At 44.7% G+C, this 26,544-nt stretch overlaps 1 protein-coding gene across 4 annotated transcripts in view; it reads left to right on the top strand.

Moving 5' to 3' along the window:
• PDE1C (phosphodiesterase 1C) overlaps nucleotides 1-26,544 on the top strand; it is a 1,445,089-nt gene that overhangs the window by 56,708 nt on the left and 1,361,837 nt on the right. The window lies entirely within an intron of this gene.

Here is a 26,544-nt window from a genome sequence, read left to right on the forward strand (position 1 = left end):
TTATCTACTTTCTATTTACTAGTCCCTGTACCAAAAAAAACCCACATCGGTATATTTCATGGAAATAAGTGACCACATTTATACATTTTATATAATCAGATTTTTTGGAGTATCTACAAAATGTTTAGCACAAATTTACTATGCCAATGATCATCCTTCAATGACAGCTGATATTAATATCTTCATATGAAGGATAACTGAAGTTCTGTGTTTTTATCCAGAACATTTTTAGCTTTGTGTGAGCTTTAAATCTGGCCTTCAAGAGATTTAACAAAAAAGGTTTTACAAAATGACATCCCCGTACTTTGATGGTGTCCTGACCCTGGTAGAGAAAGGTTCTGACATACAGCCGAGAACTCTGCTAATCACCTTCAGTGCTGTTCTGCACTGTGTAGCAAAAGAGATCTGACACAGTGGCTTAAAGCTGCTTTTAGGTCCCCCCACAGCCAAGCCTTAACATAAGGATTTTCTAGACTTACACAAATATTTCTCATCATCCCATCTACCCATGTATTACCATGCATGGAAAATACAAGCTGATCTTGTGTGTAATGCATAAATAATGGACAGTGTAGTTTTTACACTGAAATTTAGAATTGAGCTAGGTACTGTAGGGGGGATCCAGTTGAATGGTTGACATTAACCTTGTCAATGTTCATGAGGTCAACACCACAATGGTTAAAACCAGTGGCAGCTCCAGAGGTTGGGCCACAGCACATTCCAAACTTCAAATAGGGGAGCCACATCAACTTCCCTTACGTCCAGGCCGGTGATGTTTGGCAGCATTTGGGGTGGCAGTTGGTGTGGCTCTGCCACTGGTTAAAACTGTCAACACGCACCAGGCCGACATCCTGTTGACATGGATGTCTGTGAATGCTGACGGACCTCGCGGCTGCGACAGAGTACATAGAAGGTGGCAAGCCTGATGAGTGAGGCAGAGACTAGGCAGCTGAAGGACAGGCCGCAGGTTGACAGCGGCCTACCCAGTTCCAGTCGAAATATGCCCTCTAGACAGCAGGAGTTAAAAGAAGAGCCAGAAGAACCATTAGGACAGTTGGAGCTCACCTGAGGGACCGGATAGCTGTGAGGAGGCTGTGCTACCACAGGGAGGAGTCTTTGACTGCGCCACTGAGGAGGACTGGCTGCTGTAATTTCCATGAGTGGTCTGTGAGGCAAAGTCCTGTCCCTCATCACAGAAAGCTTACCAGATGGCTGAGAAGTAATGAAGGAAGAGAGATCCAGAGCTGTCCTGACACTGGGGGTGCTGCCAGTCATCAGAAAAACTTGGCTGATATGTAACCTGACAAAGAAAACACAAACTGTAACACATGGCGGGATGTATAAGGGTAAAATGCAATCAAAACTCAGTGAAAACCTTACAGAGCTTATACCCGAAAGGCAATTCAACTCTAGATGGCGTTGCCTATAGAAACCTATGGGCTTCTTTATGTAGATTTCCCCTGGGAGGCATGCAAAGGATCAATCTCTGACCCCCCCAGCGGCTTGTACATGCACATACTGAAGGCAGAATACAGTACACACAATGGGACTCCCATAAACCTGGAAGTCCTCACAAAGCAAAGCTGTCCTTTTATCTCCATTTATTTACTTTTTCTGAAAAGAAAAAAAAAAAAAAAATATATATATATATATATATATATATATATTCATAATGTTGTTAACTTTCAGTCTTGCTCTTCTAGTTTGAAACTGTGTCTCATTTTTCTGTAAATCATGTTATTTCACCAAAAATAGTGTTATTGATACTGGAATGTTCCTCTTGCTGTCTTGCTACACATTTCATATATGTCTAATTTCAGCATGAGGCTACACATTCCTATGTCACTGAGTCCTGCCTAACCTGTATATGTCCAGCTCTTCATCTTTCCTTTCCTGGTTTTCTTGTGCAGTCCATGGACCATGTTGTCCCTTTTTCACACTGAGACAAGGACTCCTGTGAATGGTTCATCCCGGATTATGTGACCTTGGTCATGTCCTGGGCTTTTTCCGGGTATGAGCTGGATACGATGCGGTAAGAAAGGGTGTTCCCGGGTTACTCTATCCGTGTTATGTTAAAAGAGCCTCATTGGTGAGTTTCAAGCACTGTATGCTGTAATGACGTAGCAACATGATGAGCCTGTTCTACTGGACAGGCACAGGTCCAGTGTGAAAGGCGATGATCCTGGATTTAACCTGGACCAAAGTCTGGTGTGAATAGATGTACATGGGTTAATCCCATGTTCATTATACCTTCTCTAATCTAGGGTGTGTAAAAGGGGTATTGGACTTGGTAGCCATTCTGATTGTTTTTGTATTTTATGAATGAATATAAGCTTAAAGGCAGACTTTGCAGCTATTTGTTTGATAACATATCAGCATACAGGCAATCACTTACCTTATTTGTACTGTAACGGCTTTGGTTTTGAATATCATCCTGATTGCACTAGCAAAGCACATGACAATCGGGGATTCCATTGGGGATAATGGAGTAGTCATTAAGTGCAATGCATATCTCTTTCCACCTTAGAGAGTAAAAACTGGCCTTTGGGTAACAAGCTATACGTTTCCATAGTAACATTGAGCAACACATGAAGAACTGTATTATGGTTACAGAGAACACAGTATTGTGTGATTTCAAAGCCTTTTACGGATGAATTTAACACATCACTTGTCTAATTATTTGGCAATTTTATTTTTTCGACTTAGAACAATAAAAAGCAGAACATAACTTGTATTTGAGCTTATGGCTTTCATGTCAAGAACACTTTCAAGAAACAGAATAAAGACATTGTAGGAATTCAGTGCTTCATGTGGCTCTTGCTGTATAACAACACACACTGAGATCTTTATTCACCATTTAAAAGAAAAGATGTTTTAGTACATTCTGCATTATCCTTTGAAGATACCTCGTGTTTAAGTACAAAGTGTAACATTACTTTCTCACAAAAGCTTTTCCATAAAGACAGGCACAATCCTAGGGCAGTAGTGTTTAAGCAGTATTAAATAAATTATTGTAGGGTCCTATACATTAAGTATCCAACTCACCACGAGTTGCCATATTGGATACTACCTGAGACATTCACCATTACTCCGCTGCAGGGACAGATGCTCCGAAAATGTACTGATTAGTAGTAGCATCATTTTACACAGCAAGGACACATGCCAACCAGAACGGGCATCAGTGGTGCTGGGGGTTTTAAACACCTACATATCATTGGCACCCTGATTCTCTGCATTTATTTTATTTCATTTTCAGCAGTTTTGATGCGGTTTTGTAAACTAGTGTTGTCCTGTTTTTAATGGGAAGCATTTTATTATTTTATTATGTGGGTACCATTTATATAACCATAAAATAACTGCTTACCCTGTCAATGAAATTTTGAAACGCCAATTAACAATTATTATTTCCCCTTTTATATAGTTAATAAATACTATTTCTCTCAATAAAATTAAACAATAGTTTTCCTACTAATGTAGTATTATAATAGTATTTACTTCACTAGAGAAATATACTGTAGATGTTATAGTATCTGCCTCCATTTTCAATACATGATGGCAGTTTTATTTTGGTTTCTAAAGCCACCACTTAGTAAATATGGGGTTTTTATACTTCTGATGGTAAAAACATTGGCCCTCATTCCGAGTTGTTCGCTCGGTATTTTTCATCGCATCGCAGTGAAAATCCGCTTAGTACGCATGCGCAATGTTCGCACTGCGACTGCGCCAAGTAACTTTACTATGAAGATAGTATTTTTACTCACGGCTTTTTCTTCGCTCCGGCGATCGTAATGTGATTGACAGGAAATGGGTGTTACTGGGCGGAAACACGGCGTTTCAGGGGCGTGTGGCTGAAAACGCTACCGTTTCCGGAAAAAACGCAGGAGTGGCCGGGGAAACGGTGGGAGTGCCTGGGCGAACGCTGGGTGTGTTTGTGACGTCAACCAGGAACGACAAGCACTGAACTGATCGCACAGGCAGAGTAAGTCTGGAGCTACTCTGAAACTGCTAAGTAGTTAGTAATCGCAATATTGCGAATACATCGGTCGCAATTTTAAGAAGCTAAGATACACTCCCAGTAGGCGGCGGCTTAGCGTGTGTAACTCTGCTAAATTCGCCTTGCGACCGATCAACTCGGAATGAGGGCCATTGACAATTAGTACATTTTCAGTTGTTTTCTACAGTCTAGATTCTCTGTGGGTTTGCGTCAGTTTGGGTGTTAGTAAATCAGCAGGATGTGATTTGCTGATAAACATCTGGAAAACTGCTTAAAATGCAAAACCGACGCTTAGTAAATATGCTCCTATGAGTCATCTCACAGTGATAGTAAAGTTCATTTGAAAATAGATGAAAAGATATCTGTAATCAGTGATATAATACGCTACATGGCATCAAATTTGTACATGAATCTACAGCTGCATACAGTTAATTAGGAAAGGTTTTCAGAAATTGTACAACTGAACTAAGATAACACACAGTGCCGAAACTTTTAATACAAAAACAAAATATTACTTTTACCTAGAATTAATGAAAAAGCCCTGAGAGATGAGCAAGTAATATGGCTGGATGATGAAGGAGAAATGTTCAATTTACTTTCCCTTAGATTAAGAGAGGAAATAGTAACAGCTCCAGCTTATCCCTACTGGACACAAGTATAGACTTTTTCTAAACTCCCCACAGTTTTTCAATGACAAGTAAAATTAGTACAATGTGCCCTGCTGGCAAAACGTTATTAGCTAAACTTCATTCTGACAAGGATCAATATTTATCAGTAATTACTGAGAGCAGATGGGGAAGCTCTCTTGTGCTCAGTGCAATACCTTGTAACACATTGGAGATCTTCCTTCAGATTTTGTGCATTTTATGTATTTACTTAGAAATTTCAGTTAGTTTTGTGGTTATTTACTAAGGTTCCTTTGTTGCAAATCTTATACAAAGGAACATTTTAAGGTTTACCCCTTATTTATTAAGCTCTTATTATTAATCACTTAATTGAATAATTATTTCCCCCAAAAAACACTCAGAAATTGTCAGTTTTTTACAATTACTTAACTTTAACTATATATTTTAAAAATGTATTTATTTTAAACTAAAATAACCTCCCCCCCCATCTTCATAGGCTGCCACTCAAAGGCGGAACTACCGCCAGTGCAAGCAGTGCGTTGCACTGGGGCCCGCCTCTGTCCAGGGGCCCAAAGCATGTAATGAGTCAAACTGACTCATTACAAGCCGCTGCGGGCAACCGCTGCCCGCAGCACACAGCCGCCCGGAGAGGAGAGGAGTAGCGGTACAGGGGAAGGAGGAGGAGGGAAGTGGAGGAGGGAGCCGCAGCAGCGCTTTGTTACCGGTGGAGGCGCTGCTGCTGCTCCTCTGCTTCACTATAGGCTGTCTTCCGAGAACAGCCTATAGTGAAGCAGAGGGGCAGCAGCAGCAGCGCCTCCACCAATAACACAGCGCTGCTGCAGCTCCCTCCTCCACCTCCCTCCTCCTCCTTCTCTCCTGCCCGGGAATCGTCAAGCTGCACCGAGGAGCCTGAGTCTGCGGAGAGGGTAAGTATAATTCTTCTTTCTTTCTGTCTCTTTCTTTCTTTCTTTATTTCTTTCTTTGTTGGGACTGCCTGCCGCAATGTGTAAAAATGGGGGACTGCCTGCCGCAATGTGTAAAAAGGGGGAATCTGCCTGCCGCAATGTGTAAAAAGGGGGAATCTGCCTGCCGCAATGTGTAAAAATGGGGGACTGCCTGCCGCTATGTGTAAAAAGGGGGAATCTGCCTGCCGCAATGTGTAAAAATGGGGGACTGCCTGCCACTATGTGTAAAAATGGGGAATCTGCCTGCCGCTATGTGTAAAAAGGGGGAATCTGCCTGCCGTAATGTGTAAAAAGGGGGACGCTGTCTGCCGTAATGTGTAACAAGGGCACGCTGTCTGCCGTTATGTGTAAAAAGTGTACACTGTCTGCCGTAATGTGTAAAAAGGGGACGCTGTCTGCCGTAATGTGTAAAAAGGGGGACGCTGCCTGCCGTTATGTGTAAAAAGTGTACGCTGTCTGCCGCTATGTTTAACAAGGACACGCTGTCTGCCGTTATGTGTAAAAAGTGTACGCTGTCTGCCGCTATGTGTAACAAGGGCACGCTGTCTGCCGTTATGTGTAAAAAGGGGACGCTGTCTGCCGTTATGTGTAAAAAGTGCACGCTGTCTGCCGTAATGTGTAAAAAGGGGGACGCTGTCTGCCGTAATGTATAAAAAGGGGATGCTGTCTGCCGTAATGTGTAAAAAGAGGAATCTGTCCGCTGTAAGGTGTAAAAGGGTCTCTACCTGGTGTAGTGGTGCTACTGTGCGGCGTAATTTGAATAATGGAGACTACTGTGCACCGTTTTATGAATTGGTATTATTTTGTGGCCACACCCCTTCCCCACGAAGCCACGCCACTATGTATTTTTGTGCGCGCCTACAGCGCGCACTGCCCCTGTTTTGCATGCAGGGGTGGGGCTCCGATGCCGTTTCTTGCACACAGTGCTAAAATGTCTAGTTACGGCACTGTTGCTAGGTATCCATTTCTCTGGCCCTGAGCAGGTCCCCCTCACCAGATCCTCTCCAGGGGTGAGGGGGTGGACTTGGATGGGATGTGGGGGGGGGGGGGGGCAAAGCATTTTGTCGCACCTGGGCCCACCGCTCGCTAGTTCCGCCACTGCTGCCACTGTAATAGTACCTACCAACATCACATGGCAGTAGAATCAGTGAGGTGAGGTGAGGTAAGGCAGGTGAAACACAGTCTTTCCTGCCATGCTAATGTGTAAACCAGAGGTTTGGTTATATAAAGTACAGTATATGAAAAATACAAAGAATATATTAGAAATATCTTCTTTGTATTATTCTAATAATTTTTAGAGTCAAAACTCTGGAGTAAAAAGTCTATGGCAAGTCTATCTTTTCCACACATGTCTGATCAAAACCCACCCAATTTCCAGCAGTATACTGTATACTGCTGCACCTTTGTTTAACGTCCACAAGCACTCTTTTACTCATACACTGTGTGTAAATCTGGCTCTGGTACTAGCCAGTGCCTCCTGAGCCATTTACCTCACTGCACGTCCCTGAGTAGAACTCCCAGCAGAACTTTGTCCCCAGCTGTAATAAATCCCTAGTGACATTATCCCTCTTGCCCCCAGTGCAATAGGGCCACCACTGAGCTGGCGGGAAATTTTAATTTTCAGTGCATGTGCCTCAGACTGCCATTTTGCATGGCATTCGGGAGCTTGCTATTGGGAGTGATATCGGCGGTCATCACACCTGGGGGCTGTAGCAGGAGAAGGAGGAGACATGTGCAGAACTGGATACAGTTACATTGCCGGCAGTCGGGATCCTGGCGGTCAGGATACCATTTCCGGAATCCCAACCGCTGACAATGCCGACAGCCGGAATCCCGGCTGACAGGGACTATTCACACTCGTGAGTGTCCACAACACCTATATAGTGGGATTAGAACCTTTTAAAATAGGAGTATGGTGAAACAGATAGCGTACATGGGAAAATGAAAGTTGATAGGGTTAGGGGGGAGTGGTTGTCTGATATGAAGAACCTATAAGGCCAGACAAGGGAATTTTACTTAAAGAAAATAGGAAAATTATGGTTATACTGCAGGAGCCATTAAAGGGTATGGGGAATTGCCTCCAGAGGGAGGTATGTTATAAATACTGTAATCCACAGGTTCCTGAAATCTCAACCAGTCATACCATAACTCTATGAAATATGTGTTGTTTTTTTTTTTAAATAGAAATAATGCAGTCAGGTCTTCCATCATCATGTAGAGGTCAATCCGCTTAAACCCCATCTCTCAGAATGTGGATCTCCAAAGATAGGGTATGCCCACTTTTTGAACCAGGAGATGGGCATATCCATTAAATTTAAGAGACATTTTTTTTTCCAGAATGCCTCCTCACTGTGCGCCAGAAGTTCAACAGTAGTGAACATTGCCACCAAATATGAAGGTAATTGCGGCTCTATCTGCATCTGCGGCTCTTTCTGCATCTATCTGCATCGGAAAACACTGTAGCATAGCATTTTGTGTGCAAATACAGTCGAAGTCACACAACTAAAATATACAGTAGGCATGCTGCATACCATTTTAGTCAGCTGAAGCTCCCTGTGTGTCCTATTACATTACTTTGCGTCTAAGACGCATTTTCGCGGGGGGAAAAAAGACGCTCATCACTACTGAGTCACACGGCACTCACGCATTATGTGTAACGCGACTTGTAACACACAGAGCAAAGATGTAAAAGGACTCATCTGTAGAGACAAATATAGGAAGTGTCTGAAAGTTATATAAATCCTTTTGTAGGCTGTTCATTTTGACAGTGTTAAGTCCTCCCAGAGAGGACAGACCCAACGATGACCATTTGTGGAAACAGGATTTTAGTTTGGTTAACAAAGGCAGAAATTTAAGACAAAACCAGTCTGCATTATCTTTTGTCATGGTGATCCAGAGATAATGGAATTGGAAAGGATGCCATTTAAAAGGATAATCCACCTCAAGGCTCTCAATCAGGGGTACTGGTGTGGAGATATATATATATATATATATATATATATATATATATATATATACCAACAAATATAAAACCACAGCACTCACCACCCCAGAAGCGGGGTACAGTGTTTGCACTCACCACTCATAGGGTGGGGTGCATGTAGCCCATAGCCACATATATATTTATATATTTTACACATTTACACATCTGCATGCCTCCTAACACTACGATTTTGTGCGTCATACATATAATTATATTGTGTGAAGTAACGTGAATTAGATTTAAACTGAAAGTACTATTGTGTGGCCACACCCCTTCCCAGCAAGAACACACCCCTTTTTTGGGGACGCGTATCTTTGGGGTGCACCGTCCCGACTCGCTACTTAAAATTAGCAGGGTTTGAGGGTGCTAAAGCTCTGACTGGCACAGGACACCAAAAGTATTGCTGTGGGTGAGGGGTGATGGGTGTTGCTGGCTGCTCCTGGTTTCTGTGCTGCTGCATGATGGGTGCTATGCTGAGAGAGGGGTGCTGGGTCAGAGGTGGAAGTAGCGGTAGTGCTAGGGGGCATCAGCCAAAATGCTGCCTAGGGCATCGAATGGCTAGGGCCGGCTCTGATTATATATGTTTACCTGTTTGACCACAGAGCATAAAATTTCTTCTCAGAAAGTGTAGGTTTAGAAGTATAACATAGTGAAGAAAATCAAACATATTGGGGTCTATGTATTAATGCCACTATGACATAAAAGAACATTGCATTGCTTCTCTTTTGCCCATACTTGACATCTGAACTGCTTTGCGCTATCATTTTCTTTGGTGTGCCAGGTGGAGTCAATGTAAAGAAAAGGGTGCACACATGGTGATGAGCTTAATGCCAGACAACTGAAGGGATCAATCTTTTGGATCATTATGCGGTCATTACTTATATATCGATACAGTGAGATTATCTTCAGGGGAAATCATATATTTTTTGTCATATCACTCACAGAACACAGCAGAACACTACTCACATTACAAGCAGTGTAATTGTAAGATTTCTAACATACAGATCAGGGCTGTTTCTAGCCAATTGGCCCCCAGTGTGAGATAAAAAAATGCACCCCCCCAGACATAAGAAAAAAATGCGCCCCCCCCCCCCCCCCCATAAATATAAAAAGTAATAGGTATGCGCGCGCGCTCCCGGCAAGGGGATGTGGCATCAAAAATGGGTGTGGTCTCGTTAAAATGGGCGTGGCCTTGTTTGAAAAGACTACCTTACACCCCAGTTTTTGACCTTGCACCGACAGATCACGACGACCACAGGAAAAAAAGAAAATATATATATATTTTGCCATACACCGCAATGCCCTTGATACATTAAACCCCCATTTTACACATTAAAGCAGGCAAGTGTCCCCATTTTACACAATATGGCATGCAAGACTCCCCATTTTCCACATTACGGCAGGCAAGAGTCCCCATTTTCCACATTACGGCAGGCAAGAGTCCCCATTTTCCACAATACGGCAGGCAAGTGTCCCCATTTTCCACAATATGGCATGCAAGAGTCCCCATTTTACACATTACGGCAGGCAAGAGTCCCCATTTTACACATTACGGCAGGCAAGAGTCCCCATTTTACACATGATGGCAGGCAAGTGTCCCCATTTTACACATGATGGCGGGCAAGTGTCCCCATTTCACAGATGATGGCGGGCAAGTGTCCCCATTTTCCACATTGCGGCAAGTGGCAGAGGAGGAGGGGGGGGGGGGAGAGAGAGAGACTGACTTACGTTTGAAGCAGTTCTTCCCGCTCTTCGGCAGCCTCTCCCTCGTCTTCCGTCGTGCCGGCCCTTCCTGTAGGCTTGGCTCCCCCTCCTCCCTCGTACCCAGCTCAGGGGGCGGAGTTTCGTGGAGTGACGCAATTGCGTTGTGACATCACAACACACCCATGTCATTCCGCGAAACTCCGCCCCACGAGCTGGGTACTCGGGAGGAAGGAGGAGGGGGGAATCAGAAGTGCCGCGGCGGGCGCCCCGTGCGGTTGCATGGCTCGCCTGCCGCAAGAAACGGCACTGATACAGATTTCCTCATATACCTAGCCTCAATACGATGCGCTGCACGAGATGCCTGGGCAGCTGCACTGAGCGCTGTACCATCTTTTTCATCAGAATGTGTTTCTTAAACTCAATGTGATATGACAAAATCGCTTCACAAGACTGCACTGATTAATTTGATATTCAACACTTGTATACAGTAATGCCCTTCCCCCCCGTCTGCCAAATTTTATTATTTTTATTGATAGGTTATAAGTGCTCATTACATAAAAAAAGCTACTAACTATGACTTTTTTTATTTTTAATTATGTACAGTATACATATGTATACAAGTGGGACAGCTTACAGGGGTAATATGTGCATGTCCTACCCATTTACACTCCATTCAAGATGGCATATGGTACAGTAGAGTGGAAATATTTTGCAGTTACTTACTTTTTAGTGCTGTCAGTACCTAGACAAGCTTCCAAGTGCCACCCCCCAACGAATGCCGCCCCTAGGCCCGTGCCTCAAGTGCCTAAAGGGGAATTCACCACTGCTTGTATATCTGTGATGAGATATGGAGTCGTATCATGTTGACACACCCCATTTTCATTGACTACACCCCTTGTGACACGTGGGCATGGCCATTTTTTTACGCAGGTCGAAGACGTGTGCACACAGTACCACTAGGAATTTTTTTCTGCTTGCACCACTTTATGTGGGTGACCGCCCCCCAGAACCCCTGGAGCCTCCCAACAGCCCCCCAGGACTCCCAGCAGCCCCCTCTCCAGTGGCAAGACGGAGGGTAGACCTTGTACATTTGTTTATTGCACTAAAAATTATAAACCAAAAAAATTAAATAAATATTATGTTACATTGTAATGTAAAATAATATGCATTTTACATAAAGAATCTTATTGTTTGGTTTTTAATGGTTTTAATGCTGTATAATGGCTACTAATGACATAGTCTCCCAGGGCTAATATACTGTATATTGGTGCCTTATCAAGATACTAATGACTTGTTTACCTGTATGTAAACATGTGAATACTGTACACAAGTTATTGTATGTGGGCTGAAATAGGGTGCATGAACTCCTGCACTGCAAAACTAAATGTATATAATCTCCCTTACGCAGAGTTATCTGCATCTGGCAGTGCACCTATCATGTCCAGAGTACACCTGGTTTGCTACTAGGCATCATTGTTATCATCATTATTTCCCACTTGGTGCAAAAGATACACTTTTTTTTTTTTTTTTTTGCATAATTTTTAATTGTTATGACTACTCCCGGAAATAAATCAGTGAAATAATTTACAAAAAAAATAAAATAAGCATCTGAAGACTTGTCCAGAGTAAGAAAGCTACTATACATCTTGTGTACACCTGTAACTTTACGTTAGTTCCGTCACCTTTTTTCCAAGTATCAGAAACTTAAAGGAAACTTGATAATGTATTGTACCATCTATGGTAAACTGTTAAATATTATTTGAATGCATTTATGCACTACCGTTACTATATACTGTATAACTGCATATACCAGCATCTGTGCTCAATGAAAATCATATTATAAATGTACAGTAAGTTCCTGGTCTAGGATGTTTTCTATGGTGTTCTTGAACAGAGATACCAAAAGGGGGCAGGATGGGGTGGGCACAAAGTACTATGGGCTTGGCAAACGTCTCAGCCTGAAAGACACCAAAGCACGGACAGCTTGTAAGTGCTGTGAGCTGGAACTTATACCCAGTGCTTGCAGCTGAGTGGATTAACGGCTCACATGACGTGGGGAGACTCCGGGTTGGCTCCTGGGGAATCAGCTGACTGGAGACTGTCATGGCGCTGCCCATGGAGGGGAGCAGCAGGAACTCCGGTGTGCTGCGGCCTGGACCAACGGCCTTCGTTTTGTGACATGGCCCTCTGGCAATTGTCTAGCTATGCTTTTGATCCTACCTTCTCCTAACACTTATTCCTCATTAAGACAGAAGCCCCGGTTTCAAACAACAGTCCATTATAGGTTATTGAACATGAGCGGGAGTTGGACGTTCTTAATTCTTTCAGACCGCCACCGGAAACTGGGTTATTCTCAGGTCATCACTGTTCACACATGACACCATCTTCAAGCTCTCCTGAGCCACCCAATCAGCAGCCTTTTAGGCATGACCTGGGTCCAATGACCCCGGTCATGCCTTTAATACTGCAGCCGACTAGGGTCGGACCCGGGAATAACCCTGCCCACAACCCGGGTCGCGGACTCGGGATGCATGACCATTGTCGATCCTTTCATACAGTCTACAGAGCTGGGACCTGGGTCGTGCCGGCTTGCCCCGGCAATAACCCAGGTTCTCAGCTCAGTGTGAAAGGGGTATTAGTGGTTTATTTATGCTGAGCTATGTGGGTGTCTTTGTGGCCCTACTATATCTGTCCACAGGTTGTCGTAATTTCTCTGTTATTCCATGGTTAATAATACTTCTCTGTTATTTTGATATTAATCCTGCTGTGTATGTTTCTGTATGTTCTTATTTATATTTCTCTTACGTCCTAGAGGATGCTGGGGACTCCAAAAGGACCATGGGGTATAGACGGATCCGCAGGAGCTTGGGCACACTATAAAGACTTAAACTGGGTGTGAACTGGCTCCTCCCTCTATGCCCCTCAACCAGACCTCAGTTAGACTTTGTGCCCAGGAGTGACTGGACACACACTAGGGGAGCTCTCCTAAGTTTCTCTAAAAGACTTTATGTTAGGTTTTTTATTTTCAGGCAGACCTGCTGGCTACAGGCTCCCTGCAGCGTGGGAGTGAGGGGGGAGAAGCAGGACCCACTTCTTCTTAGTTTAAGGGCTCTGCTTCTCGGCTACTGGACACCATTAGCTCCAGAGGGTTTGATCACTTGGTTCGTCTAGCTGCTTGTTCCCGGAGCCTCGCCGTCAACCCCCTCACAGAAACCAGAAGAAAGAAGCCGGGTGAGTATGTGAAGAACAGAAGACTTCAGTGACGGCAGAAGACTTCAGTAACGGAGGTAACACGCAGCGGTCGCGCTGCGCTCCAGGCTCCCACACACCAACGGCACTCTCAGGGTGCAGGGCGCTGGGGGGGGGGGAAAGCGCCCTGGGCAGCAAGTTACTAGAAGTTTTTAAAATTACAGCGGTCATGCAGTCTCCATACTGGGACTCCGGTCCGATACCCCGGCCGGAGATCGCAGTGGTCAGGCTGCGCGCCATTGCTCCCACACGCCAGCGGCTGTTACGAGGGTGCAGGGCGCTAGGGAGGGAGCGCCCTGAGCAGCAATGGCATATATCACTTGTTTGAGGGGACTGCACACCTATACAGTGTCTATACACTGTATAGGGACCCCCGTTGGTATACAGGAGGGTATATTTGTTGCGGGCTAGAGCACGCCGGGAGGGCAGGGGCTTAGCCTTCTCTCCAACATACAGCGCCATTTTTCTGATTGTCCCCGCCAAAAGCTGAGGGGATACAATGTGGAATGCTGTTTAAAGTGAAAATAGCCCTATTTTGAACAAATAGGCTGGTATTCTGTGTTATAAATATATATATATATTTATATCTATCTGTTCCCTGTCAGATACCCACTATAGTTTAGTCGACATAGGTTGACAGTTGTGCGTGCTCTGTCATTTATGCGGACCACGGTCGACATTACTGGCTACTGTTGGTACTTGATTGTGTAGATGCAGTGGTAGCAAGTCGGTAGTTGTTTACTTGTCAAAAGTAGACTCTGTGTCGGCATCGTCTATTATTACTGGGTGTTATTTAACATGCGATAACTACCTATACCTGTATATATGTTTTATGTATATGGGGGGTACGATTCTGAGGGCCTGTAGCTCGTGCACAGACATGATAGTACATATAGGGGAGTGTATTGAACCTATTGTGTATCTTCCTTCTGTCCCCTCTGAGTTATTAGTATGTTATTTTTGCATGATTACTACTCCCTGCTGTCGACGAATACTAAGTTTTCTGTCGACCATAATGTTTCCTGGCAGATCCTCAACCGGAGCGTCAGTACATGCTCATACACAGTCAGAACACAACTAGGGGCCCGTTGGATCCGGGTAATCCGCTTATGTATATATATATATATATATATATATATGTGTGTATATATATATGTATATATAGATATATTTAGGATACGTGTGGAGTTGTGTATTGTTCATGTGTATTCATATTACATTGTGAATGGATGCTGTAATAATAGTGTTCCTTTTCATGTGCTGGTTGCTCCGTTGGTGAAGCTCTAGGTCGGCCGTGACGAGTTGGTGTCAGAAAGAAGACGAATGGTTATTCTTTTCCGCTGCGGATAGAATACTATGAAAATCAACTCCTGGTCGGCATGGGGCCCTGTCGAAAAGGATTGTACACAGGAAGCTAAGTGATATTTTGTTATTTACTTTAGAGTTATGTACATTGCCTGCATATGGGGGGAATGTGATATTCGGAAAGGCATCCGATAGATTTACCCTATAGAAAGAGGGGATGTGTCTTCTGTTGATCCTTTTCTATAACACAGAGACAGGTTGCAGTGTGCCGGCAGTAGAAATGCTTAGGCTGAATCCGAGAGGTACTGGTGTATTTCCCTGGGACGGTATACCGCTGTAGGGGTGGCCTCGGTTTGGTCAATCTTGGCAGATACCGCGGGTAAGTCACCTACGCGAGTTGGATTACCTCACAATGGTTGGTGACGCGTTCGGTTGTGGGATGCGGTCAGTTTAACCAGTTTGATACCTTTCTTTATTCCTCTTTGGGGCAAATTGTCGAGGGTGACAAGGTAAGAGTTCTGCAGCCCTGTTAGGTTTGCAGAAGTGGACGTGGTTGTCTGGTGGCTAACATATCCACCGTATATCGGTGGTCTATCTGACTGGAGACCACTCCGGTGGGAACTCGTCTACTACTCTTCAGTCTGTCCGAGACTGGTCTTGGACATGGGGGTTACTCATAGCAGACATGCTGGGGTTTACAGATGTTTTCCCTCGCTGACTTTTTTTGAATAGGTCTTGGTGATTCCCTTCTGAGAAGGGAGGTAATACGCGACGCCATACCAGAGTTGCGTCAGGTTCTGGACTTTGTCCTGCTATTAAAAAAAAAAAAAATAGGATCTACAGTTTCTACTTATGAAGGTGCTTCAGCACGTAAAGGTAGAAAAGGGGGTAAATGCGTTTTCCTCATATTTAGCCTACCTAGGTTGATATCCAGGTTATCTTTACCATTTCACCGGAGTGAGGGCAGTATGCTGGGGTTCTTTCAATAGTAAGACCCATTGTTATTATGTACTGAGATACTCTCCTGATTACGGCATGGTCAGGTCACAAGTGGTGAAAGTCATTGTTTGCTCTATGACTGGGCTTCAACACAGGGGAAGCCTGTTATTCCCAACAACGCAGACGTCGGAGATGGGTATCAGAGTAGATACGGAACGGTTGAAGTTCTGTGTGTTCCTGTGGAAGGAGGTCTGAGGATCCGGAGTCGGATCAGATTTGCAGTGACAATCCATCTGTATGTTCCATTGATGAAGAAGTTGGGTGCGGCCTAAGAGGCCTTTTCGGTGAGCAGATTAAATACCAGAGTGGTTTTCATGGGACCTGTTGGGAAGGTGGTCCGGGTCTCACCAGCACATGCACCAGAATATAATTCTAATGGCCAGGATATCGCTCCTGTGAACTCTGCTCAGTTCTCACCTCCTAAGTGGATGAAGGTTCGGGATTCACGATTAGATCCTGGTGTACATGTGTGCAGATCTCTGAGGCTGGGCAGCAGTCCTTGCATGGGAAGTATTTCCAGTCGAAAAGGTCAAGCTGCGAAGCTTGTCTGCAATAAGTTTTCTTGAAGTAAGAGCTCTTTTCAAAGAACATATTCTTTGTGATCTGCCCGTGTTCATTCTGTCGGTCGACTTGGCAGCAGTGGCGTAAGTAAGCCGCTAGGGCGGAACAAGGAGCAAAGCGACAATGGCAGAAGCTGGAATAGTTTTCCGCGGGGTGATAAGACTGGTAACCGTTATATTAGAAGTCTTAGTTTCGGACGTAAACGACGGAGGAATAGATTTCATTTGCCGACACGCTCTCCATCCGGGAGAAATACTGTCGTCATAGAGACGTTTTACAGAAGTGACAAGTCTTTGAGGAGTGCCTCAATTGGGCATGTTGACGTCTCACCTCAACGAGAGACCTCAAGACTATGGTTCCGGGTCAAGGGATACTCAAGCTATAGCAGTGGACGACCTCGTGACACCTTGGGGGTTTTCAGACGGTCTAGGTGTCCCCTTCGCTTTCACTCTTCGGAAGGTGGTAAACGTAAGAAGAACAGAGTTTCCGGCGATACTCATTGTTCCGGTCTAGCCAAGGAGGGCTTGGTATCCAGTTCTTCAGGATTTATTCAGAGAAGATTCCTGGCCTCTTCCTCTACGGGAGGAACTGTTACAGCAAGATCCAAACGTGTATCAGGATTTGTCGCGGCTGCGTTTGACGGCGTAGCGGTTGAACGCCATATCCTAGTCCGATTGGGTATTCCCAGTGAGGTAATTTCCACACTTCTTCAGGCTACAAGAGAAGTAATGGCGAAGCTTTAACACCGTGTTTGGCGTGAATATGTGTATTGGTGTAGATCTAAAGCGTCCTACGGCAATCTTTCAGTTGAGTTGTTCTTCTCCGTTCTTTACAAGCAGGTGTGGATGCAGGCCTACAGTTAGGCTCCGTTTCAGGGCAGTTTTGGCTTGCAAATTTTCTTTAAATAAAAAAAAAAAAGGATTGGCCACCTTTCTGGAGGTTCAGACTTTCGGGAAAAGAGTACTGCACATCCAACCTCCAGTTGTGCCCCGTTGGCACAGTGGGCTCTTGACGTGGTGTTGCGTTTCTGGTGTCTCACTGTTTGGAACCTTTATTAAAGGTTGTGTTAAAACCTCTCTCTTGGAGAATGGTCATGTGTTTGCTTTTTAGGCGACCGCAAGGCGGTTGTCGGAAGTAGCGGCTTTGTCTCACAAGAGCCATGTTGATCTTCCAAGTGGATAGAATTGAGAACTTGGATGGTGGTTCTGCCGAAAAGGGTTTTCGGGGTTTGTCAAATGCCTGCCTTTTTGGATGCCTGTGGTAACTTCGGCATTGGCTGATTCAATCTCTCTCGATGTAGTCAGGGCTGTGAAGATTTGTGTCGCCGATTGGGTGCAGTTTGGGGAAACAGAGGCTCTGTTTGTCCGGTATGCTCCCAGCGTGCTTGGGTCGCCTGCGTCTCTGCAGTCTGGTACACGCTGGATCTGTGATGCGACTCGGTGTGCTAATTCTACGGCTGGATTGCCGTTACCGAAGTCGGGGGAGACCGATTCTACTAGGAAGATGGTTTATTTTTGGGCGGATGCCCGAGTTGTCTCGGCGGGTTAACTTTGCCGAGCGGTAACTTGGTCGGGGTTTCAAACACCTTTGTTAAGCTCTACAAGTTTGATACCCTGGATGATGGGGAACTCATGTTTGCTCAATCGGTGCTGCAGAGTAGTCCGCACTCTCCCGGCCGTTCTGGAGCTTTGGTATAGACCCCATGGTCCTTTTGGAGTCCCCAGCATCCTCTAGGACGTAAGAGAAAATAGGATTTTGGTACCTACCGGTAAATCCTTTTCTCCTAGTCCGTAGAGGATGCTGGGCGCCAGTCCCAGTGCGTACTGTGTCTGCAGTTATTGCTTTTGCTTGCACTTTGTGGTGTTTCTTCTCTGTCAGACTATCGCTGACATTGTTCATGCCATGGCATGTGGTTTCGTATTATTGGTTGGGTTGACACACAGGTTGTGTTACATAATCTCTCAGCATAGGGCTGTATGTTTTTTCATACCGTGGGCTGGTATTCTGTTGAAGGCCATGTCTTGCGGTATGTTCGTGGTGTGAGCTGGTATAACACTCACTGTATTTAACTTATAAATTATTTTCTCGAAATGTCCGTCTCTCCTGGTCACAGTTTTCTAACTGAGGTCTGGGGGAGGGGCATAGAGGGAGGAGCCAGTTCACACCCAGTTTAAGTCTTTATGGTGTGCCCAAGCTCCTGCGGATCCGTCTATACCCCATGGTCCTTTTGGAGTCCCCAGCATCCTCTACGGACTAGGAGAAAAGGATTTACCGGTAGGCCCCAAAATCCTATTTTTACAACATACTTGATTTGCTCATGATTAGTATTTGTGCTTCTTTTGAGTTTGATGTGCAAGTTCGTGTTATTTTGTTTCTCTTCTCTATGTTAGGGTGTGTACACACGGTGAGATCCTTGCTATGCCAGATTTTCACTTGCGATTTCGCCTGAACTCCCTAGAGCCCAGATAGCACAGATTTTTACTAACTTTTCTTGAGATATGGACTATGTGTGCTTACGATTTTGGCTTATGTGAGATTTTGGCTTATGTGAGATGTCATTGACATGTGAGATGAACTAGATAGTACACCAATCTAGCAAGGATTGACTTGCCTGCACAGTCTATCTTTTCTTGCGATGCTGACCTGGCGGGACCGTGCATCGGGATCGAATCGGGATCGCAAGGTGACTTTCACCTTGCGATCTGCCCTAACTTTTCTTGCGATTTTGACTATATAGTCAAAATCAAAAGAAAATATCTCACCGTGTGTACACACCCTTACTGTCAAACTTTTACTTAAAACACTCAATATAAAAGAAAATATCTAGTTGTGTAGAAGCAAGTGGTTACGGCAGTGGTTCCCAAAGTTTTTGAATCGCGGTGCCCTTGAGTATCAGAATTTTTTTCACGGCACCCCTTGGCCAAAAGTTTCTTATTAAGAAATTTAGAAATAAATATTAAATTAAGTAAATTGTGTTTAAATGTCATCCTTACGTTCAGTTATGTGGTCAGGGACAGGTTTCACTTCTATTTATCCACATATTTTATGATTGACAGCCACCTGCACTGGTTTTGCCTATTACATTGACCATAAATAATTTGATTTGGACCTGGACCACCAATCCAAGGCACCCCTACAAGTGCCCTGAGGCACTCCATGGTGCCTAGGCACACAGTTTGAGAAGCACTAGGTTATAGGTAGAGATGAGCAAAGTTTCCATAAAACTTTCATTGACATATACCTCTTTCCATGTTTGGCTGCAACATTTTTCAGCACTTGCTTAAGTGTCCCAGTTCTACACCAACCATACCTCCACTTAGAATGATTGACAGTCCCTATCATTGTTCTATAAGATTCTGGAGAAAAGTCAATTTAGAAATAAAGTAAAAAACAGCTATTTCATTTCATGGAATGACTAAGAAAAAGCGGAACGCTAAATTGTATCACAGGAATGTCACGTTTCTACAGAAATGACTGTTACCTTGTGAAATTGTGCTAGTGTGAAAATTTCTCAACAGTTTTGCTTATATCTGAGTATAAGGCTTAAGACCCTTTGGTCACCAGTTAAACTGGCAGTGTCCCCATACAAAGCAAACTCCATTTCATTGCATTTGGGCATAGGGTGAAGGGTATTCTTGCACCTTGCCACCATTTAGCAATGAATGCCCCAATGTACTTAATCCTATTAAGATTAGCAAATTGTTGCACCCCTCAGATTGACTTCATATTTTCAATTAAATTTACTCATGGAATTGCAAAGAGTTATGCAATAATTTGTGCCAGACATTAAGAAACTTCAGGACTGCATTTTTGCATTATTGTAAAGTGTCCTTTATGACTACAGATTATTATTTATTTATTTTTATCAAGGTTATTATTTACACGTTGAGTATCCCATATCAAAATATTACGAAATACGGAATATTCCAAAATACGGAATTTTTTGAGTGAGAGTGAAATAGTGAAACCTTTGTTTTCTGATAGCTCAATGTACACAAACTTTGTTTAATACACAGTTATTAAAAATATTGAATTAAATGACCTTCAGGCTGTGTATATAAGGTCTATATGAAAGATAAATGAATTGTGTGAATGTACACACACTTTGTTTAATGCACAAAGTTATTAAAAATGGTGGCTAAAATGACCATCAGGCTGTGTGTATAAGGTGTATATGAGGGTGTGGTATGTTAGATAGAATAGACTTATGTCGACAGTGTCTAGGTCGACCACTATTGGTCGACAGTAAGTCGTTCGACATAGTTTCTAGGTCGACATGTACTAGGTCAACATGAAATAATATCGACATGAGTTTTAAAAAAAAATGTTGGTGTAGTTTTCTTCGTAGAGTGACGGGCAAACCCCAATTAGTGTATGGTTACCATTCCCAATTGTAGTCCACGTGGATCTTGAAGAGTGAAAAAGTTAAAAAAATTAAATAAAATGTGAAAAACTCATGTCGACCTAGAACATGTCGACCTAGAGTCCCTGTCGACCTAGAAGCCATGTCGACCTACTTACTGTCGCCCAATAGTGGTCGACCTAGACACTGTCGACCTAGAGATCGGATCCCGTATAGGAATCATAAATGCTTTCTGTGCTTAGACTTGAGTCCTATCGCCATGATATCTCAGTATGGTATGCAATTATTCCTAAATACGGAAAAATCCCATATCCAAAATACCTCTGGTCCCAAGCATTTTGGATAAAGGATACTCAACCTGTACTAGTGTTTGCATGTGGCTTCACTCGTGTTGATATCTGTTATTGCTCAGGGGAACTAATTTTATTATTACAGTAATGCCATCTAGTATTGTGATGTATATTTTATATTGTACACAAAATTTCCTTGTAAACAATATTTGAAGTTTTGTCTACAGGGATTAACAAAAAACAATATGCTTGGGACTAGTGACTCGTGAGTAAGCCACATAATGCTGCTCGTGGGAGAATCAGCTGGTCCTGAGCTCTATGCCAGCAGCCATGAGCATTTGCCCCTATGACCTGTTGATTGTCATAGGGACAATCACGCCTACAGGAAACTGCAGGCATTTGAATTACAATGGAAAATTGTTGGGGATAAGGGGTATACGTGGTATAAACACAGTCTCACTTGCACCACATTCCGTTAGAATCTCTGTCTCAATTAGGTTCCCCTGCATAGCAGTCACTTTAAGTCAGGTTCCATTGCATACAGTGGTGTAACTACAGAGAGTGCAGGGGATGCAACTGTTATGGGATCTGGCCGCTTGGGGGGCCCCCCAAGGCCCAGCATTTTTACTTACTTGTGCCACGCGCTGGGTACGGGACCCAGCAGTTTACTTCCTGGAAGGGAGGGAGGTTGGGTGCAGAGCAACCCTCAACTGTAACCGGCGCCGATTGAGTGAACCTGGACGCAGGTTATGCAGTACAGGGAGGCGCCAGGCTGAAGAAGCACTCTCTCCACTCTGCAACCCTGCTTTTGCTGCTGGCTGCGCCTGTCACAATGGATGACAGGCAGCAGCGCCGACAGCATGTAGCACAGCTCCTTGTGTAAGGTCCCTCCGACTCCCACACCTCCTCCCCCTGGAGCTGACCCTGCAGCTTATGCCTGCCCTGTCTGCACACACCCGGTCACACAGCCTGGTCCCTGTGTCCGGTGAGTACAATGAGTGCTGACGCATTTCATGGACCTTGGTGAGAATCTGACAGTGTGCACCCTCTGGCACTGCCATTCCTCTACTGCCTATTATTCTGCCCGGGCTCATCGTTACCAGGCTGCTGCATGCTTGGCCCCCGGTCACCCAATTTCTGCAGTGCACTGGCTGCCAGGCATAATGTGTTACTAAAGTCCTGCAATCTCTCCCCAACATTTGAGCTGTCAGTCTTGGACTCTAAAATTCACGTGTGTTCTATACGCCCATTGCTGCTGTATGTGTGGGCATTAGGTGTATAAGGGGCATTACTACTATGGGCATTATGTGTATAAGAGGCACTACTAAAGGAGGCATTATGTGTATAAGTAGCACTACTACTCGAGGCATTATGTGTATAAGCGGCACTACTACTGTGGGCATTGTGTATAAGCGGCACTACTACTGTGGGCATTATGTGTATAAGCGGCACTACTACTGTGGGCATTATATGTATAAGTGGCACTACTACTGTGGGCATTATGTGTATAAACGGCACTACTACTGGTGGCATTATGTGTATTAGTAGTACTACTGTGGACATTATGTGTATAAGCAGCACTACTACTGTGGACATTATGTGTATAAGCGGCGCCACCACTAGAGGCATTCTGTGCAGAAGCTGCACTTTTACTGGGGGCATTATGTGTATAAGTGGAACTACTACTGGAGGCATTTAGACTACTGCATACAGTGTAATGTAAAAAAGATTGTGCTACTGTGTTGTGTAATTTGAAATGTGGGTATTATTGTGTGGCCATGCCCCTTCCTTGTGAGACCACATCCCTTTTTTTCCGGCACGTGCTGCCCCTTTGTAAAGTATGGGAAGGTGCAAATTTATAGTTTGCAGGGGGCCCTGTACACTTTAGCACTGGCAATGCCCAGAAGCATACAGTATTTGCAGTCGTGTTTGGACAGAGCCACGCAGACTGCTGATGGTTAGCACTCCCTCTCCCCTACCGTCTGTCCGTCTATGCTCTCCCTGTCTATGCCCTGGTGTTCTGTCTGTTTACGCCACCCCACATCTGTCTGTCCATCTATCTATCTATGCCCGCCCACCACCGTCCATCTATGCCGGACTTCCGTCCAACTATCGATCTATGCCCCCATATGGTGCTCTGTTCATGCCCCCAGTGTCCACCTATGCTGTTTGTCCATCTATGCCCCCATATGGTGCTCTGTCCGCCTATGCCCACCCCATTCATCTGTCTATGCCCAATCCCTGTCCATCTATCTGTCTATGTCCCATATGGTGCTGTGTCCATCTGCCTGTCTCTCCCCCCTATCTCTCCCTAGCACAGTCTCTCTCTCTCCCATGCACAGTCTCTCTCTCCCTGACACTCTCTCTCTCGCAGACACCCTCTTTCCCTGTCTCTCCCTGAAACTCGCTCTCTCTTGCTCTCCTCTTTCGCTCCCCCTCCCTGACACTCTCTCTTTCTCTCTCTCTCTGACACCCTCTCTCTGTCTCTTTAACACCCTCTCTCCAAGGGCGTAGCTACCATAGGTGCAGGCAGTGCAGTTGCTTTGGGGCCCAGAACTGAGAGGGGCCCACCTTCCCTGTCAAAGTTACATGTGTTGTATACATTTTTTTGCTATTGGGTGGTACGTAGGGGTCCTTTCAAACTATTTCCTTGGGGCCTGCAATATATCTAGGTATGCCCCTGGACCTGCTCATTGTAGTGTGGTATAAAATGATATGGAGGGCATTATAATGTTATATAATATGAACTGGGGCGCTGTAATGAGGCACAATATGAATGGGGAGCACTATATATCATAATGTGAATTGGGGGTACTGTGCGGCATAATGCGTACCGGCAGCTCTGAGATGTGGCATAGGGGGAACTAAGCACTACTACGATTCATACAAGAAACTAGGGCACTACTGTGGGGCATAACATTAAATAAGTCTCTACTACGATTCAGAAAATGAACTAGGGCACTATTATAGGGCATAAAATTAACAACTGCTGCAGAGAAGTGTCTCTCTAGAAGCAGTGGGACGGGCCCATTAATAATTTTCTATGGGGCTCACAAAGTTCTGGCTATGCCCCTGCCTCTCTCTCTCTCTCCCCTCTCATCCCTTTCTCTCTTTCTCCTTGACACCCTCTCTCTCTCGCTCCTCTCATTGGGGGTAATTCCAAGTTGATCACAGCAGGAATTTTGTTAGCAGTTGGGCAAAACCATGTGCACTGCAGGGGAGGCAGATATAACATGTGCAGAGAGTGTTAGATTTGGGTGTGGTGTGTTCAATCTGCAATCTAATTTGCAGTGTAAAAATAAAGCAGCCAGTACTATTTACCCTGCACAGAAACAATATAACTCACCCAAATCTAACTCTCTCTGCACATGTTATATCTGCCTCCCCTGCAGTGCACATGGTTTTGCCCAATTGCTAACAAAATTCCTGCTGCAATCAACTTGGAATTACCCCCATTCCCTCTTGTTTTCATGAAACTCCTTCTTTCTTGATCCTCTCACTCTCCTTCTCTCCCCCTCACACCATCTTTGTCTCATTCTCCTCTCTGTCCAGCCCCCTTCCTCCTAAGGGGCATTGTAGTGACAATGACGGGGGGTCCCTTTCAAGATTTTGCAATGGGGCCCACAAAGTTCTAGTTACGCCCCTGGTTTCAGTTCTTGGGAGGAGTCAATTTCCACAGAAGTGTGTCAAGCATCTGTTTTTTTCCTTTATTGCTCCTCTCCTAATTGCACATCAAGATTATACAAACCTCAGTCGCTAAGCTATACAGTAGTGAAAATTAGAGATGAGCGCCTGAAATTTTTCGGGTTTTGTGTTTTGGTTTTGGGTTCGGTTCCGCGGCCGTGTTTTGGGTTCGAACGCGTTTTGGCAAAACCTCACCGAATTTTTTTTGTCGGATTCGGGTGTGTTTTGGATTCGGGTGTTTTTTTCAAAAAACACTAAAAAACAGCTTAAATCATAGAATTTGGGGGTCATTTTGATCCCAAAGTATTATTAACCTCAAAAACCATAATTTACACTCATTTTCAGTCTATTCTGAATACCTCACACCTCACAATATTATTTTTAGTCCTAAAATTTGCACCGAGGTCGCTGTGTGAGTAAGATAAGCGACCCTAGTGGCCGACACAAACACCGGGCCCATCTAGGAGTGGCACTGCAGTGTCACGCAGGATGTCCCTTCCAAAAAACCTTCCCCAAACAGCACATGACGCAAAGAAAAAAAGAGGCGCAATGAGGTAGCTGTGTGAGTAAGATTAGCGACCCTAGTGGCCGACACAAACACCGGGCCCATCTAGGAGTGGCACTGCAGTGTCACGCAGGATGGCCCTTCCAAAAAACCCTCCCCAAACAGCACATGACGCAAAGAAAAAAAGAGGCGCAATGAGGTAGCTGTGTGAGTAAGATTAGCGACCCTAGTGGCCGACACAAACACCGGGCCCATCTAGGAGTGGCACTGCAGTGTCACGCAGGATGTCCCTTCCAAAAAACCCTCCCCAAACAGCACATGACGCAAAGAAAAAAAGAGGCGCAATGAGGTAGCTGTGTGAGTAAGATTAGCGACCCTAGTGGCCGACACAAACACCGGGCCCATCTAGGAGTGGCACTGCAGTGTCACGCAGGATGTCCCTTCCAAAAAACCCTCCCCAAACAGCACATGACGCAAAGAAAAAAAGAGGCGCAATGAGGTAGCTGACTGTGTGAGTAAGATTAGCGACCCTAGTGGCCGACACAAACACCGGGCCCATTTAGGAGTGGCACTGCAGTGTCACGCAGGATGTCCCTTCCAAAAAACCCTCCCCAATCAGCACATGATGCAAAGAAAAAGAAAAGAAAAAAGAGGTGCAAGATGGAATTGTCCTTGGGCCCTCCCACCCACCCTTATGTTGTATAAACAAAACAGGACATGCACACTTTAACCAACCCATCATTTCAGTGACAGGGTCTGCCACACGACTGTGACTGATATGACGGGTTGGTTTGGACCCCCCCCAAAAAAGAAGCAATTAATCTCTCCTTGCACAAACTGGCTCTACAGAGGCAAGATGTCCACCTCATCATCACCCTCCGATATATCACCGTGTACATCCCCCTCCTCACAGATTATCAATTCGTCCCCACTGGAATCCACCATCTCAGCTCCCTGTGTACTTTGTGGAGGCAATTGCTGCTGGTCAATGTCTCCGCGGAGGAATTGATTATAATTCATTTTAATGAACATCATCTTCTCCACATTTTCTGGATGTAACCTCGTACGCCGATTGCTGACAAGGTGAGCGGCGGCACTAAACACTCTTTCGGAGTACACACTTGTGGGAGGGCAACTTAGGTAGAATAAAGCCAGTTTGTGCAAGGGCCTCCAAATTGCCTCTTTTTCCTGCCAGTATAAGTACGGACTGTGTGACGTGCCTACTTGGATGCGGTCACTCATATAATCCTCCACCATTCTATCAATGTTGAGAGAATCATATGCAGTGACAGTAGACGACATGTCCGTAATCGTTG

The sequence above is a fragment of the Pseudophryne corroboree genome, chromosome 5, assembly GCF_028390025.1.
Source record: "Pseudophryne corroboree isolate aPseCor3 chromosome 5, aPseCor3.hap2, whole genome shotgun sequence".
Taxonomy (NCBI): Eukaryota; Metazoa; Chordata; class Amphibia; order Anura; family Myobatrachidae; genus Pseudophryne; species Pseudophryne corroboree.